Here is a 16,952-nt window from a genome sequence, read left to right as displayed (position 1 = left end):
TTCCCTCCCATTTATTTATTTCTTTGTTCATTCATTTATATCAATATGGGCTCATTATTCAATGGTCTACGTCAATTATCACCATTCTTAATTTTGATTCTCAAGTTACTCCAGATTTGGCCAGTGAGAATCTCTTCAAGTTGGAAGGCTGCTATTATTGAAAGAGTTGTTTCCTCAACTTCATTCCCTCCCTTTCACTTCTCAATCCACTTCCCCTCCAATCAGCCAAAACTATTCTCACCAAGGTAATTAGGCACCTCTTTGAGGGTAAATCCAATGAAGAATTTTCAGCACTTACCTTTTGAGTTTTGTCTGCATAACGGACCACTCCTACCTTGTTGAAACCCTCTCTTTTCTTGGCTTCTATAATATCGCATCCTTCAATCCAGATGTAACTTGAAAAATGAGGTCCACACAGGATCCACTTTGTTGGGGAGGGTGGCATCAGAGATACTTGGCTTTCAATAGTGCTGGTGGTGGTTGCAAGGTCAGGCCCCTGGAGCAAAAATGGCATCCGTGGTATAAATGATAGCGGGAATTTCCCCTACTGCTTAGTCAAGCAGCAGCAGTGGGCAGTGCAGGGGGAGAGGGAAGGTCTCAGCAGGTGCATTCTGAGCGTGGTTTAAGGGTATAGTTCCTGGAAGCTTAGCATTCAGACCTGTTTCTCCAGTCTCCCAGCAGTACACGGGCTACCCAGGAGCCTTTTATTGGTATTGTTTACTCTTTAATCAACCAGAATTATCTTCCATTTCTGGAAAGTAAGAACTCTGATTAATCAGAGTATGTGATTATGCTGTCCCCGATATTTGGTAACTACAGTTTCATATGGTAAGTGCTATAATAGAGGTGAGCTATGAGAGTACACAGGATAGGATGTAACCCATCCTTTGAGGTCTGGGGAAGAATTCTACAAAGGGAGATACTTGAACTGTGTTTTGAAAGAGGATTGTGGATTAGCTAGGCACAGAGTATCCAAAGGGCATTTCAGTCTGGGAAGAAAGGGTGCTCAAAATAACATGGCAATACTTTGAATTGAGGATAGGATGAGGCAAGAGGTGAGATAGCAGAATTAAGCGACAAATCCCCGAGGAGTTTGTATACCATGCTCAAAGTTGTTTCCTGAACTACTAGCAGGGCTAGAGCCTATGCATTGCAATGTATACCCCAGGAAAAGGTATACACCTTGACAATACCTGGAAACGGTTTTAGGTGAGTTTTTATTTTGTGTTCAGCTCCCAAACTTGCCTGGACATTCAGGGAACAGTTAGCTGAAGGTGACTATAGCCCATGATGGAAACTGCTGACCTGGAAAGAAACCAGCATGCTGAATCCCTACCTTGCAAACCCCTGAGCACGACTCCCCTCTCTTAGTCCTTGCAACTAGGACCCTATCCAGCCATTCTCCATTCCCTCAGGGACCTTGTTATCTCAAGTTCTCCCCAAAACAATTCTGTTCTTTTCCCTTTGTCTTCTACAGTTTAGTTGACAGGGAGTTTTTTCCCCAAAGTTGTAGCTTTGCTGGGAAAAGACATGTTTTATATCGTTCAGTGTTAACCTTGACGCTAGAAAAATTAAAGCTAAATTTATTGCTCATGTGGAGCAACTTCTAAGCAACAAGTTTAATTACTGGTTTATCTACCTCTGCCAGTAATTAAGTTACTGTCTCTCAGCTTCAAACACATCCTTCTATGCTCTACTTTGTGAGTCTGGGGCTGGGACTCTGAAAACATTTCCGCTCTACTTGCTGGTGGCCTATTAGGATCTTTCGATAGAGGATGCTAGAGGGAGACTGCAAGCCTGGAGGAAATAAAAGGACTTGTTATTTTGCCTGTATGCTGCATATGGGATTGCTCTTTGTGTCCTGTTCCTCTGAGCATCAGCAACCTTCTTCACACTGGCAGAATCTATCCTTCCAGGAGCAGAAGCTGAATCTAGTTTGTGGTTTTTCCAACACTTGCAGAACCAGCTGAGCAGCACCCCTTTCCAGAGGTCTGAGTTTTATCTCCATGGGACTTCTTTTCTAAGTTTTCACCATTCCAATGCCTTCACTTCATTCTCTCAGTCACAAGAGTGGTCGCTGCTTCCTGCAGTTGCAACCTACGTGACACCTTAGTGTTCTTGTTCTGCTTTTGGGTTACCTATGAACAACTCGTTATACCCAGTTAACAATTTTTTATGTTAAAATCGACTGTGATTTCTGTCTCCTTACTGGACTCAGATTGATACGCTGTCCTCTCTACTTTCGGAGTTTTCCTTTTTGTAAATCGATCTTTCTTATCTTCTCTAATCAAATCATCGGTATATTTTGTAACTAGAATAGAAATAATGTTTTCCTATGCAAACTCTGGATTTCAAAGTTTCTCTTTTTCCCCAGCCTCTCACTCATTTCTTACAGTCATGGCATTTGGAGTCCTTCTCCCAGCCCTCAGCCTGAGCCCCTTTTCTCCTTTTAGTGCTGAATGCTACTTAGAAGACAAGGAAAATTCAGACTCAGGGAAAAAGCACTCAGTCTTCAAGCAAGAACACAATATGCCATCCCCTGCACATTTCCATCATCTGCTCAGGTATGGACTCCCAGTCTAGTTTTTATCTAGAAAGGAGACATAAACGGCCCTCTTCCCAGGACCCTGCTTTTTTTCTACAGACATCAGTAGAAAGGCTTTTTGTGAGTGAGAAGAGGAAGTTGTTTCTCTTTGTCTGGGGGTTTAGACCAGTGTTCTACAGGCATTAAGCTCCTCTTGCCTGCAGCCTTATTCCCACATTTCTCCTTTGCTGTTGTGTTCTCAGCCTCTAAGTTTACTCTGCCAAGAAGCGAGGCTCTCTCTTTCCTAGTGCAATTGCCCCCTCTCCACATTTGAACTCACTCTGGGTGCCTGACTGGCCACATAATCTGCATGTTTGGAGGTGCTGTACTTTGGCAGCAGCTGAAGCATCAGCAGGACATCATCCTGTGAGTTGCTATGAGGAGAAGAAATAAGACTTTGGGGACTTTGTAGACGAAGGAGAGAAAGAAGGAGAAGAACTGAGAGATATCCTGCCATGAGGTAAGGGGCTTAGGCTCAGAGAGGAAAGGTGAGCAGAGGAAGTGGACATGTGGGCAGACTCGGGTTTACAGAACAGAGCATTTAGTCTCCTTGCCAAGCAACCAGGATGGATTAAAATCATAATCTGGGCTGAGCCTGCCCTGATGGCCTAGTGTTAAAGTTTGGCACTCACTGCTTCAAGCCACCTAGGTTCACTTCCCGGTTGCAGAATCACATCACCCATCTGTCAGTTGCCATGCTGTGGCGGCTCACGTAGAAGAACTAGAACGCCTTTCAACTAGGATGTACAACCACACTGGGGCTTTGAGGAGAAAAAAAAGAGGAAATTGGCAACAGATGTTACTCAGGATGAATCTTTCCCTGCAACACAAAACAAAACAAAAACCCCTCCCAACTTCCTCCTAAAAAAAAAATCACAGTCTGGGCAAATTACTGTCCCTAATGTTGTGTGGAATACACGGAAGGGCACAAGATATGGTGCCTGATTTCAAGAAAGTGATGTGTTCAGGGCTTAACAAATAGAACTTTGGGTAACATCCACAGATAGGGGTATGGGGCAGCATGTGAGTGACCAGGAAGAGAGGAGACTCAGGTAGTTATAAAAACTAGGATTGCATAGGGCTTCAAGGAGGAGAAGGTGGTCAACAGTTTAAAATACTGCTGAGAACTTGAGAAAAATGCTATGGAGAACTTGGAGAAAGAGATCTTGGAGATGACAATTAGCACTGGAAACCTTGAGGAGAACTGGGAGTAGATTCACAGTTGGGAGAGAGATGAGATAGAGCTTTTGCTTCTAAAAGATGTGGAGTGTCTCTAGGATAGGATCCTGGCTGTTCACCCCTTGAAAACTGGTAGCCAGCATCCAACCAGGCAGAGCCAGGGATGAGGCTAACATATCTTGGAGTGTGTGGTGCTATACCAATAGGCCCCTAGCTGACCCTGTGGTTTTGAAGCCCACCTCATGGTTTCCCTGCATGCTCATTCTTACTCATGAAGTGGGCCAAAGGGGAGAGAGAGGTAGCACTGGGCACCAGCAGAGGACTCAACCACTGTGGTTCTCATTTCCCTTTTTGCCTCTATTGACACTATCTGATGCACAGCAATCATCTAGACGGTCCTGAATACAGTGCTGGCTGGGGAACCATGCACAATGATTGCCACCTCAATTCCAACAGTAAGTTCTGGTCTATGTATGCAGCAACTTGTTCACTCATCAGCTGAGATGGCTTTGCTGGTATCCCTTTGGGGTTTGACTCTGCCCTAGACATCATTGACAATTCGGTAGGTTGATTCCTCTTCTTGGTCTTCTCTAGCTGAATGTACCTGCCTGGGTCCCAGGGTTATGTTGGAGAGATTATGGAGCCTGCAACCTCATCCCGGGAGTGAAAAGGATCAACCGAGTGGTAGGATGTCTGGAGTTTTTAAGGGATAATGGTCTGGATTCCTGGGTCTTTCATCAGCTTCAAGAGTAAGTGCTGAGAAGGACATAAGCTCTATGCTAAAGGAGGGGCTGGAGTGGGAGTAAAAAGAGGTTAGGCAGCAGCTGCTTTATGAAGGCAGAGAAGAGATAACTGGCTCTGTCCTAAGTTAAATTCTCTTATTAATATTTGCCTTAGGTTTTATAAGATGTTGAAGAAACATGCTGTGGTAATCATGCTGGAAACAGATGCCTGACAGTGTAAGACAACTGGATTTACTAGGGCAGTGTTGGTGGCTTTTAGATCTTAAGGAAGCCTGTCCAACATTATAGGTACAAGGAAGCAGGGGTGAAATTTCTAGGTGCTTGTGGGAGGTGAGGGAGGTGAGTAGGTGGGTGGAACTGGAGGCGAAGATTCCCTTGTTCCAAGAGAATAGATGAAATGGGAGTGTATCTTGAGTTTGGTAATAGCAATTAGGGGACTGAAGCTCTTTCATACCCTTCCCCTTACCTCCCATCCTCATTTGAGTGGAAGCTAAAAATCTGCCATGTGTCCTGTGTTCCTGCTATTACTGTGTTACTGCCATTGTCCCTGCTTCACAATTTTACAGGGTCTCATAACTTTAATCACACTTGCGTATTATAGATTTACTCAATCCCCATATGGACTCTGTTGGAGACAATAATATGGAAAATTACAATGAGATTGGAAACACCACTCATTTGCTGTACTGTCACCTGGCTCAGGGCTCTTTGCAGCTCTGAATTAGAGAACAGGCAGAAGTCAATGCAGAAAGTCAAAAGCAGTCTCAGTTTATCCTCAGCTTGATGGTCCCCCATCCTCACCAACAGCCAAGTTGTCACTGAGTCTGGCAGCATTAGCTCTTTGCCACTCCCAGGATTCATGCCGGATGATGGAAGTCCCAGTTCTCAAGCTCCAGACAATACATCTCTCTCTGACTCTAGACAACCTGAAAGAGTCCCCAAGCCCCATATAAGTAGTCCTATGGGCCCTCCCTCAACTTTGCTTCTGGGCCACAGGTCCTTCTTCAGCCTCTGCCTCAAGTCCTTGGTCCTCTCCTACTTGAACATATCACCAGCCACCAGGGCAGTACCTAGGGGCACGCCTGTCCATGCCCCACTTAATCCTGCCCTTCTCTGTAGTCCAGCCTCAAAGGAGGAGGAAGATATTTCCTCCATGAAAGTACACTTTTTAGTTTTGGAGAGACTGGGTGTGGTAAGCCCAGCCCCTCCTTTTCCATGATTTCTGGGGAAATAAGATGTCTACTGAGAGCACATGTTTTTGATTGCACTCCGATGTCTTTTAATTGGTGAGTTTAACCAATTTACAGTTATTGCAATGACAGTATATAAATTAGAATTTGTTTCTTCCACTTGTTTCAAATTTTCCATTTATTGTACTTTCTTTTTTCTCTTTCCCTACTTTCCAATGAATGAATCAATATTTTTCTGATTATTTAAATATTTTACATTCTATTTTAGTCTTATAAACTTAGGCTTATATTTACTTACCACTGTTGATTTCTTAAGTCTATCAATATCTGTATATTTCCCACTGAACAATACGAGTACTTTAGTATACTCTCACATCTCTTAATCTTACCCCATGCACCACCTCTACTATGTTGATATTATTTAGAATTTAGTTATGAGTTATATGAATATATATATTTTTCTTTTCTCTTGTCCTTGTTTGCCTCCTTTTTATTGAGGTATAATTTACATATAGTCAAATGCACAGATCTTAAGTATATAATTAATTTGGAAAAATGTATATACCCATATAACCATCACCTAATTCAAGATAAAGGACATTCCATAATCCCATGAGTTTCCCTCATGTCCCCTTCCAATCCACTCCTTACTCCAGGGCCAACCGCTATTTCGACTTCTATCACCATAGATTAGCTGGTCTCTTCTAGAATTTTTTATTAAAAGAATCATGCAATATGAACCTTTTGTGTTTGGCTTTCTTCATGCAGCCTGATGTTTTTGAGATTCATTTATTTTGTTGGGTTTGTCAGTAGTTGTTTTCTTTTTATCACAGAGTGGTATTCAGCTGTATGAATATACCAAAACTTATTTATCTACTCTTCCATTGGTGGATATTTCTCTTTTTCCAATTTGGGACTATTATGAAAAGGCTGCTATGGACATTCTTACATAAGTTTTTTGTGGAGATGAATAGAATTGCTGGATTGTAATTGCTCCAAGGGTGTGCTGGAACTTTTCCACTAGACACCTAAATGTCTACAAAAGCCCTCTCACAATTGTTAGAATTGGTGTTCTTTGTGAGGGAGATGGTAGAAAACTCTTATTTCACCATGTTATGATGTCACTCCTTCTGATTTTACACTGTTGTCTATGCAGGGTCTTGATCACATACCTGATGCCCAGTAAAAACCTCCAGGCTTCCACAGACCCATTCATCAGACACTTCAAGTGGCACAAGATTGCGGTTGTGGGATCAGTCATTGCAATTTGTGTGAATATACGTCTTTCCACTTGTCTCTATTCATCCATAGAGCCTGAACAGGTTGCTTTCATCAAGTAGAAGGGGGCTGAGGGAAGATTTCTGTATCGTCATTCCATTTTCCTGTTTCAAAGCCAGGATCAGAAGTGTCATGGAGGGACAAATTCTTAGAAATAGCATGAGCACATTGTATCTGGTAAGGGTGGAGTCCAAAACACTAGCACAAGCGTTTGTTTGAAGGGAAGATAGAAACCTGAGCTGCCCATGCTTTCTCTTTCCCTAAGTTGTTATATTTCTGCTCCAGCTCACCTGGCTCCTTTCCACTTTTTCAAACCCAGAAGGCCACTGTTTCCTCCATACAGTGTGCCTAAGGATACCTTACTACCCCACCCTACCTCAGTGCACATGTAGAAGTTTCCTCTTCCCCTTGGTTCTGCTGAAAAAAAGTTGACTTATTCAAAAAGAAGCATTTTCAGAAATAAATAGGGGGAAAAGCAAAAGAAAACTCAAAGATATAAATCTGTGTATTTACAAAGAACAAACCACTTATGTTAGGCTAAATAACAATTGTCTTCAAACTGAGTTGCTTCCACAGCTCCTTTTTCTGGGCATTTGTAAACTGTTCACCATTTAACCTGGGATAAGTTTATACTACTGTGACTAGTTCTGGTGAGATTGGGAATCTTAGAACATCCTTTCTTATTTTTTAGTTCTGTATCAGAGAACAGGAGATAGGAATTCAGTAGAGAAGTTCTATCTCAGAACAGAGTGTATATCTTAGGGACATGAGCCTGGCAGAGGAAAAGAATATCCCAAGAGATGGCATTTCCTGATATTACTATAGAGCCATAAGCCCTAAGGCCACCTTGCCCTGAACTTGTGTTCTCTTCTGCATCCCTCGGGTCCCTGTATATCCTGCTGTAACCAAGGACATGTTCTCTGACCTCTTCGCTTTCTCCCTATCAACCAGGTGGTTCCATACTAAGGTGAAATTCGGTTTCTTCATCTGCTGTTTTTACATCTGTTAGAATCCAAGCCTCATTTGATTTTTGGTCACTAAGATCCACCTCTTGACAGATCTCTCTGTCTCTCTCTCAACCTCAGTGAGAATGACATCACCCTTAGAGACTGCTTCCCTCAAATCCCTCTTGCATTACTCACCACTTTGTATTATAAACACCTATTTTCTGTCTGTCACCTTTTGATAGGGCCACTTCCTGTTCATCTTTATACTGCCAATGCTTAGCACATAGCAGGGCTCATTATGTATTGGCTGTAGCTAGCTGAAGAGAGAAAAGAGAATTAACATTTTTCAAGTCACTACTACATGGTAGGAGATTTATATGGATGATTTCCCTCTCTCAAACTTGAATACACAGGTATGTTGAGGCATATTTGCCAGGAAGCCAATGAGGCTTAAGTTTCAGAATCCTTCACTTGCACAGATCCATCCCAAGGCCCTGGGAGGGGTGCTAGTAACACCATGTGTTTTCATAAAATTTACAATAGTAAAATATTTTAACCTCAAACTGTTAAGACCATGTATCTTTCTATCAACTCCCTCCATGTCAGGTGATGTTGGAGTGGTCATAGGCATTTTTTAAGGCCCATTAAGGGAAATTTGAATTGAGGAACATTTAGTTTTGATTTATTGTGGTTTACAGTTTATTCCTGTGTATTGTTGAGTTATAACTAAATGTCTCGGTACAGGAATGGCTTCCAGGAATACTCCTACTCCACAGTGTGCCAACCCCGCATCGTGACACGTGATCCCCGATAGTCTTAGGACAGGCTGGGCTCAGTCATCTTTCCAGATTGCAGGAATATTCTCTCATCCTCCCCCTAGACTCCCATCAAAAGCAAATTCCCTTCTCCTTCTAGGACACAACCTCTTCAGTCAGTCCATTCCTTCATTCAACAAATTCATACTGAGCACCTGTTACCTGCATGGCCCATCTGTTGACACTGGGAATGTAACCATTATGGATTGAAACAGAGTCTAGGTAAAGGTTAAATGAGAGAGTTTGTTTAAATAATCAAAGTGAAGAACTCAAGTCCCGGGAAACAATCTAACAGAGTATTCTGAGGAACTGCTCCAAGGTCTACAGGTATGAGTACAATTTAAATGCATTTTACTAAGCACTGCACCTGCAGGAAAGGGCTCACACATCTAATAGCCAAATACTTCAAAAAGAATATGAACAAGAACTTTTTGGTTATACACCAAACAAGGCTTGGAATGTCGGTGTTATCTATGTGTGGAGGAGGGTAAGGACGAGGGTCGTTACTTTTTCCTTCAATCTCTATGAAATGCAAGTGGAAAATGAGAGTCTGGGCTGGAGATCTAACTGTAGAAGTTAAAGTCAGGAGGCTGAATGAGACCACATGGGGGCAAGGGGGGGGAGTGTGATCGGAAAAGAGGAGCAAGGGCTGAGCCTCCAATGTGAGGAGGTTGGGGAGAAGAGGGGCTCCCAAAAGAGCCTACCAGGAGAGGGAGATGTCCTGGCAACCAGGAAAAGAGGACATCCCAGCGGGGAGGGAGTGACAGCCGGGCTGATGATGGTCAGGGATGACAGGAACTGAGAATTAACATTGCATTTACCATTTCTGGGAGTGGTGGGAGTGAGAATCCAACTAGAGTGGGCTCAGTGAGACCAACAGGAGAGTTAACTCTTTGCAAAAGGCTCCAAGCACCTTATCCTATTAATCGTGTTTTTCATTTTCTGTATTTTGTGATGTTTTGAAATCTTGTTTTGAAATTTGGGGCCCTGTGGGACTGGGGTTAGCTCACTCCTAGAGATAGCAAAGAATTTGTCTGCCTTTGATAGGCAACCTACCCAATCCTGAGTCCACACCACCCCACCTCTTCTTGTCAGGCTCTTGCAGCCAGGACACCAGCTTCTTTCCTGAAATCATCCCAGGGCCAGGTACCAGACAGCCAGATACCACCTCTGGAGCCTGGAGCCTGCTGAAATTATTCAAACCCTCCACTCCTAAACCTGCTCAGCTGCCTACCCTTCCTTGCCCATTTCTTCCTGCAGAAACAGGAGTAAAGGACTTTGCCCACATTTTCCCCCTGCTCCTATGCCTCCTGACTGACCCTGGTGCTTCCCCTCGTGGCCCTGCACAGTGTTCCATGCCCCACCTCTCAGGCACTGTGAGTAACACACTGTCTTTTTGATGGCAATCATCTCCTGATCTGTTGGCATCATCATACCTAAATAAAATCCAAATCCTGGGTATATTTTAAAACAATTCTGCTTTCTGCACTGATGAAATCCCTGAGGCCAGGAAATTCAAAGAACCTGGATCCCTGAACTCCAGCTTCCAATCCCTCTCCTGTCCCCAAGCCCTCCTTGTCTCCCAGGAGCCCTGACACTGGACCAATGCCCTTGACTTGGAGAACTTTTTCTCCTCCAAGAGCCCCCTGTCACCTTAGCTGGGATTCCTTCCTATCGCACATTTCCATTAAAGGTTCCCCTCTTGCAAAATGGTTTCTCTTCAGGAATGTGACAGACAAGGTCCTCCCTCAGGGTATTTCTCCAATCTGGGTGGCTGAGGAGAGCAACAGCAGTCTGGGTAAGTGACACTGGGGCCTCCAGAAAAGGCATCCCTCATTCTATGCCTGTGGCTTTAGCCTCTTCTGTATCCACTGATTGTTTTGCTTACAAACAATTGCTTACAGTTGTGTCCCCCCAACAAAAATGCTACCCTGAGCTCCCAGCCCCAAAGCCCTCTGGCTTCTACCACCAAGACATGCAGCACTCGCTGTCCTGCTCTGGCCACTTCTCCTCCACTGTTGACAGCATCCTGGGCTCGCTGGGTGCGAGGGGTGGGGGACTCCATGCTTTGGCAGTGGTGGGTGTATCTGCATGACCCAGAGCCCCATGAGTGGCCATGAGGGGAGAGAGCAGGACTTCTAAGAGAAAAGGAGAACCAGAGCCTTGAGAAGGCAGAAAACATCTATCTTCTCCATGAGGCAAAATGCCTGGAATTCAGGAGAGTGATGTAGAAGGACAGGATACCTGGATTCAGGGCAGGGGAAGGGAAGGGAAACAGGGTGTCCAGATTATGCATAATCTCAACAATGAAGTAGATGGTCAGGGATTCTAATAGGAGAGTAGAGGTGTTTGAAGAGCAATGTGGAGATAACCTTGGCTGGAATTTAGAATTTGCCAGAGAATACTGGAGGAATAGTGTTGAAATTTAAGAAAAGAATTGTAGAGAAACCAGGGCTTTATCTTGTGAGATTTGGGAGACACTGAATGTTTTTAAGCAGACTTTCAGTTTATTGGACTGATTGGATTGAAAAAAGAAAACCAAAGACCAGTTATAAGACACTTGTATGGTCAGCATGTGAGAGATGAGAGGCTAGATTGGTAAAGAAATAGTGTCAGCAGAAAAAGAAGTATTATTGGAGGAATTGACTGACTGATTGGTTCTAGAATGAAGGGAGATGACCAGATAACTATGGATAACTAGAAAGTGAACCCAAAATGGAAGTCACTGGGGTGCCTGACTGGATGTGGGAGGAAGAGACAGGAGTGGGAGAAGTTAGTGTATTTACTTTATATCTCTTCATATTGGGTTCAAAAGGTGGGGAGGAGGCTTCTGGGGAGCACATGGATGAGGCATGGGATTGGAATTGAAATGAGATGTCAGAGTTTGGAACACAGTTTTGGTATTTATCCCCCTGAGGATGCAAGTTTAAAGAGGTGAGAGTGTCATGCAAGGTGAGTCTCATCTGAGTCTCCACCTTTCATGCACAAATTCTACAATATAACATAACGTGGTTAAGGAATGTGCTTTATTAGGGAAAGGGGCAACATGAGAGCCAAGAAAAAAAAGAACACCACACCAAGTTCCCTCCCCGACCTGTCCTCCCATCATTGCACCGAGAGGTGTGTGGGGCCCACAGGTGGATCTGTGCTCTCATGGAGGAAGCGCCCCCATAGCCCTGCCTTCTTACCTACAAACATGAGCACTGACTTGTTAGGCTTCTTGGCACAGAACTGTCTGGATGTGGGCTGCCTTTTGCTTATAGAAGTTGTCTGAGAATACTGACTGCCCCCACCTGGAGACCTTGAGATCTATGGGATGTTGTCTATACTCTTGCTTGAGGGATAAAGGCCCTCAACCTCCCAGGAAGGTTAGTCTGGGTGCAGATGCTCCCTTTGGGAAAAAAAGCAAGCTCCAGTCCCAGCTAATTCAATATTTAGGCAAGCTCAAGTGACCTCCCAGGGTCGCTTTGGGACAATTCTGCTCATGGCAGGGTGGAGAGGATAAGTTTCCTAAGCAAGAGATGTTAAAGATAGATAGAAGCTCATGATAGAAGGTTGGGACAACCAGAGCCTCTGTTAGCTGATCTGGCACCTTTCCATGTAATAGACAAAGGCACACTCCAGTCTGGCCATATCTGACAGCATCCACCCGGGGCGACTCATCATCTACAGTGAGGTGGACTTCCTCCTCTCCTTCATCTGCCCCCCTGAGCGCTTCTGCAGGTAGTGGGCTGAGTGGATGGAGAAGCTGGGGCAATGATCAAGCCTGGAAGCCCTTCCCCTCAGCTGTCTGTACCTCTTCTCTAATGCACAGGCAAAAAATCAACCAGGAAGAATTGAGATGTGGGTGGTGGGAGGAGAGTGAAGCCTGGCAGTGATCCAGTGCATCTTGAGAGGTTTAGTTCTCACAGAAAAGCAGTGCTGAGGGGATCGAGGGTGGGGACAGAGCCAGCAACATCTATCACATCAGTAAATATGAGGATTGTGATTTTCTGTGTTGGAGTCTCCATTTAGAGAGTCAATGAGCCTTGCAAAAATATAAGAGAGGGATTCCATTTCAGTTTATCAGAGCCATCCTGGTGGAAAGCCTGCCTATATATATAAAGACTATATATAGTCTATATATATAAAGACTTTTATGGACTGATTGGTAAAACAAAATACCTCTTAGTTCTAAAAATTAATACATGTTTTTGTAGAAAATTTGAAAAAGTAACAAAAAATTAACAAAGAAAATAAAAATCATCTAGAATCCCATGACTGGGAGATAATCGCTTTTGAAGCATATATATTTCCAATATTTTTTCAACTGTAAAAAAATTTTCTCTCTTCCTTTTCTTTTAAACCTGAAATATACGTCATAGGCTTATTCCAAGGTCTTAAAGGACATTAAAGAGGATTTTGGGTGACGTCTGCAACATGGCAGAGTGAGCAGATTTCTTTGTCTCTCCCCCTTCAAACTACAACTAATTGGACGTTCATGGTTCAACAAAGGATATCCACACAGCACCTCAGGATGCCTGAGAGGCCCCCACTGCTATACATCAGAAGGTGGACGGACTTCCCCCTGGGAGGATGTGGAGATAGGTGAAAACTCTCCAGCCCCCAGACAGCCTAGTACCTGCAAGTGACTCTCTCCTGGCTGACATGCTCATAGCCTCGCCACAGCACTGAGGGTGGGCATATGTGCACATCTGCGGTGTGACTGTGGAAACAGCTGACTGCTGCCCTAAGCACCCCATGATTGCTCCTTAGCCCAGTGGGAAAATCCACAGTCCCACAACAGCTTCAGGGCAAGCCTCACTCAGCGTTAGCAGAGAGGTCCCACCCAGCAATCACAAGGCTGGGAGGCGCTGGGACAAAAGGGGTTCGGCTGGCTGAGCATTCCACCAGCTGTGTTTAGCACACACAACTCTGCCGAGGCCCTAAGGGGACAAGGGAGACCCAGCAGGACTGTGCAAGTAGGTGGAGATAATCGGAGCCCCAGCATGACTGCTGCTCAGTCCAGGGGGAAAATCCACAGTCCGACAGCAACTGCAGGGAAAGCCTTTACTCAGCCTTAGTGGAGAGGACCCACCCAGCAATCAGAAGGCTGAGAGGCCCTGGGGCAAAAGGGGCTCAGCTGGCTGAGCAACCTGCCAGCCGCATTTAACACATACAACCCTGCTGCAGCCCGGAAGGGGCAATGAAGACCCATCAGGACCATGCAAGTGGAAGGTGACAATTCAGAGCCCCAGCGTGACTGCTCCTTGGTCCAGGGGGGAAATCCACAGTCCCACAGCAGCTGCAGGGAAAGCCTCTGCTTGGCCCTGGTGGAGAGGACCTGTCCAGCAAGCATGGAGGCTGGGAGGTCCTTGTGAAAGAGGGGCTCGGCCCGCTGAGCAATCCACCAGCCACATTTAAAACACACAGCCCTACTGCAGCCCCGAGGGAGCAAAGGAGGCCCAATGGGACCATGTGAGTGGGTGGTGACAATCCAAAGCCCTAGCAAGACTGCTCCTTGGTCCACAGGGAAAATCCAAAGTGGAATGATATATTCAAAACTCGGAAGGACAAAAACTTGCAGCCAAGAATACTCTATCCAGTGAAAAGATCCTTCAAATATGATGGAGAAATAAAAACTTTCCAAGATAAACAAAAGTTAAGGGAGTTCATTGCCACAAGACCCACCCCCCCCCCCCACACACACACAAGCAATGCTCAGGAAGACCTTCACACCTGGGGAAAAAAAAGGCAAAACCCAGAGCAAAGGAGATAAGTAGAAGGACAAAATCAGAAAATTACAGCTTTCCATCCGCACAGGTTAACAAACACTAAGTATAACATTAAAGATAAAAGGAAGGGAAACACCAAGAATAAATATGATCTTGTCATTTTAACCACAAACTCACAATGCAAGAAGAAAGGAAGAAAAACAAAGATGACAATAACGACCTAGAAGAGGAAGAGGAAAGGGATGGAGTGGCTTATCTAAGGAAATAAGAGTCTATCAGAAAATGGTCTATCTCATCTATGAGATGTTTTATACAAACCACATGGTAACCAGTAAACAAATAACAAGAATAGACACACAAATTACAAATAAGAAGAAAGCCAATATAGAAAACTACCTCCCTGAATTGGTAGTCCAAAAATCACGGACAAGAAACAACAGAAATGCAAGACAACTGGAAAACAAGGGATAAAATGGCAACTTTAGGCCCCCACATTTCAATAATCACTCTAAATTGTAAATGGATTGAACTCTCCAATCAAAAGACACAGAGTGGCAGGATGGATTAAAGAAAAAGACCCAACAATATGCTGCCTCCAGGAAACACATCTCAGCCCCAAAGACAACAGAGATTCAGAGTAAAGGGATGGAAGATGATACTCCAACCTAATAATGAACATAAGAAAGCAGGTGTCATCATACTTATGTCAGACTTTAAAGCAAAACAGGTAAAGAGAGACAAAGAGGGGCAGTGTATAATGATAAAAGGGACACTCCAGCAAGAAGACATAACACTTAAAATTTATATGCACCCAACACAGGAGCACCAAAGTACATAAATTGACTATTAACAAAACTAAAAGGAGATATCAACAACAATACAATAACAGTAGGGGAACTCAACATCCCATTAACACCAATGGATAGATCACGCAGACAGAAAGTCAACAAGGAAATTGTAGAATTAAATGAAAGACTAGACCAGATGGAAGCAACAGATACATATAGAACACTCTATCCAAAAACAGCAGGTTACACATTCTTCTCAAGTGTGCATGGAACATTCTCAAGGATAGACCATATGTTGGGAAACAAAGCAAGCCTCAACAAATTCAAGAGGGTTGAAATAATATCAAGCATCTTTTCCTACCATAATGCTATGACACTAGAAATCAACTACAAGAATAAAGCTGGGAAAGGGGCAAAAATGTGGGCAATAAACAACATGCTACTGAACAACCAGTGGATCATTGAAGACATTAAAGGAGAAATCAAATATTATCTGGAGACAAATGAAAATGAAAACATGCCATACCAATTCATTTGGGATGCAGGGAAAGGAGTCCTAAGAGGGAAATTCATTTCAATACAGGTTCGCCTCAATAAACAAGAAAAGTCTCAGATAAGCAATCTTAAACTACACCTAACAGAATTAGAAGGAGAAGAAACAAATCCCAAAGTCAGTAGAAGGAGGGAAATAATAAAAATTAGAGCAGAAATCAATGAAATTGAAACAAAAAACACAGTAGAAAGGATCAATGAAACAAAGAGTTGATTCTTTGAGAAAATAAACAAAATTGACAAACCCTTAGCCAGCCTCACTAAGAAAAAAGAGAGAAGACTCAAATCAAGAAAATTAGAAGTGAAAGAGGAGAAATCACAAAGGATACCACAGACATACAAAAGACTATAAGAGAATACTATGAAAAACTATACGCCAACAAATTGGACAACCTAGAAGAAATGGATAAATTCTTAGACTCTTACAACCTCCTAAAGCTTAATCAGGAAGAAATAGAGAATCTGAATAGACCGATCACAAGTAAAGAAATTGAAACAGTAATCAAAAACCTCTCCAAAAATAAAAGTCCAGGACCAGACGGCTTCTCTGGAGAATTCTACCAAACATTCAAAGAAGATTTAATACCTTTCCTTCTCAAACTATTCTAGAAAGTTGAGGAAGATGGAGCATTTCCTAACACATTCTATAAAGCCAACATCACCCTGATCCAAAAACCAGACAAGGACAACAGAAAGAAGGAAAACTACATGCCAATATCACTGCTGAACATAGATGCAAAAATCCTCAACAAAATTCTGGAAAACTGAGTACAGCAATACATTAAAAAGATCATACACCATGATCAAGTGGGATTTATACCAGGGACACAGGGATGGTTCAACATCCACAAGTCAATCAACGTGATACACTATGTTAACAAAATGAGAAACAAAAACCACACGATCATCTCAATAGATGCAGACAAAGCATTCGACAAGATTCAACATCCATTTATGATAAAAACCCTCAATAAAATGGGTATAGAAGGAAAGTACCTCAACATAATAAAGGCCATATATGACAAACCCACAGCCAACATCATACTCAATGGGCAAAAACTGAAAGCTATCCCTTTCAGAACAGGAACAAGACAAGGGTGACCACTCTCACCACTCTTATTCAACATAGTAGTGGAGGTTTTGGCCAGAGCAATTAGGCAGG

The sequence above is a fragment of the Equus caballus genome, chromosome 13 (genome assembly GCF_041296265.1).
Source record: "Equus caballus isolate H_3958 breed thoroughbred chromosome 13, TB-T2T, whole genome shotgun sequence".
Classification (NCBI taxonomy): Eukaryota; Metazoa; Chordata; class Mammalia; order Perissodactyla; family Equidae; genus Equus; species Equus caballus.
Note: the sequence above shows the minus strand (reverse complement) of the source record.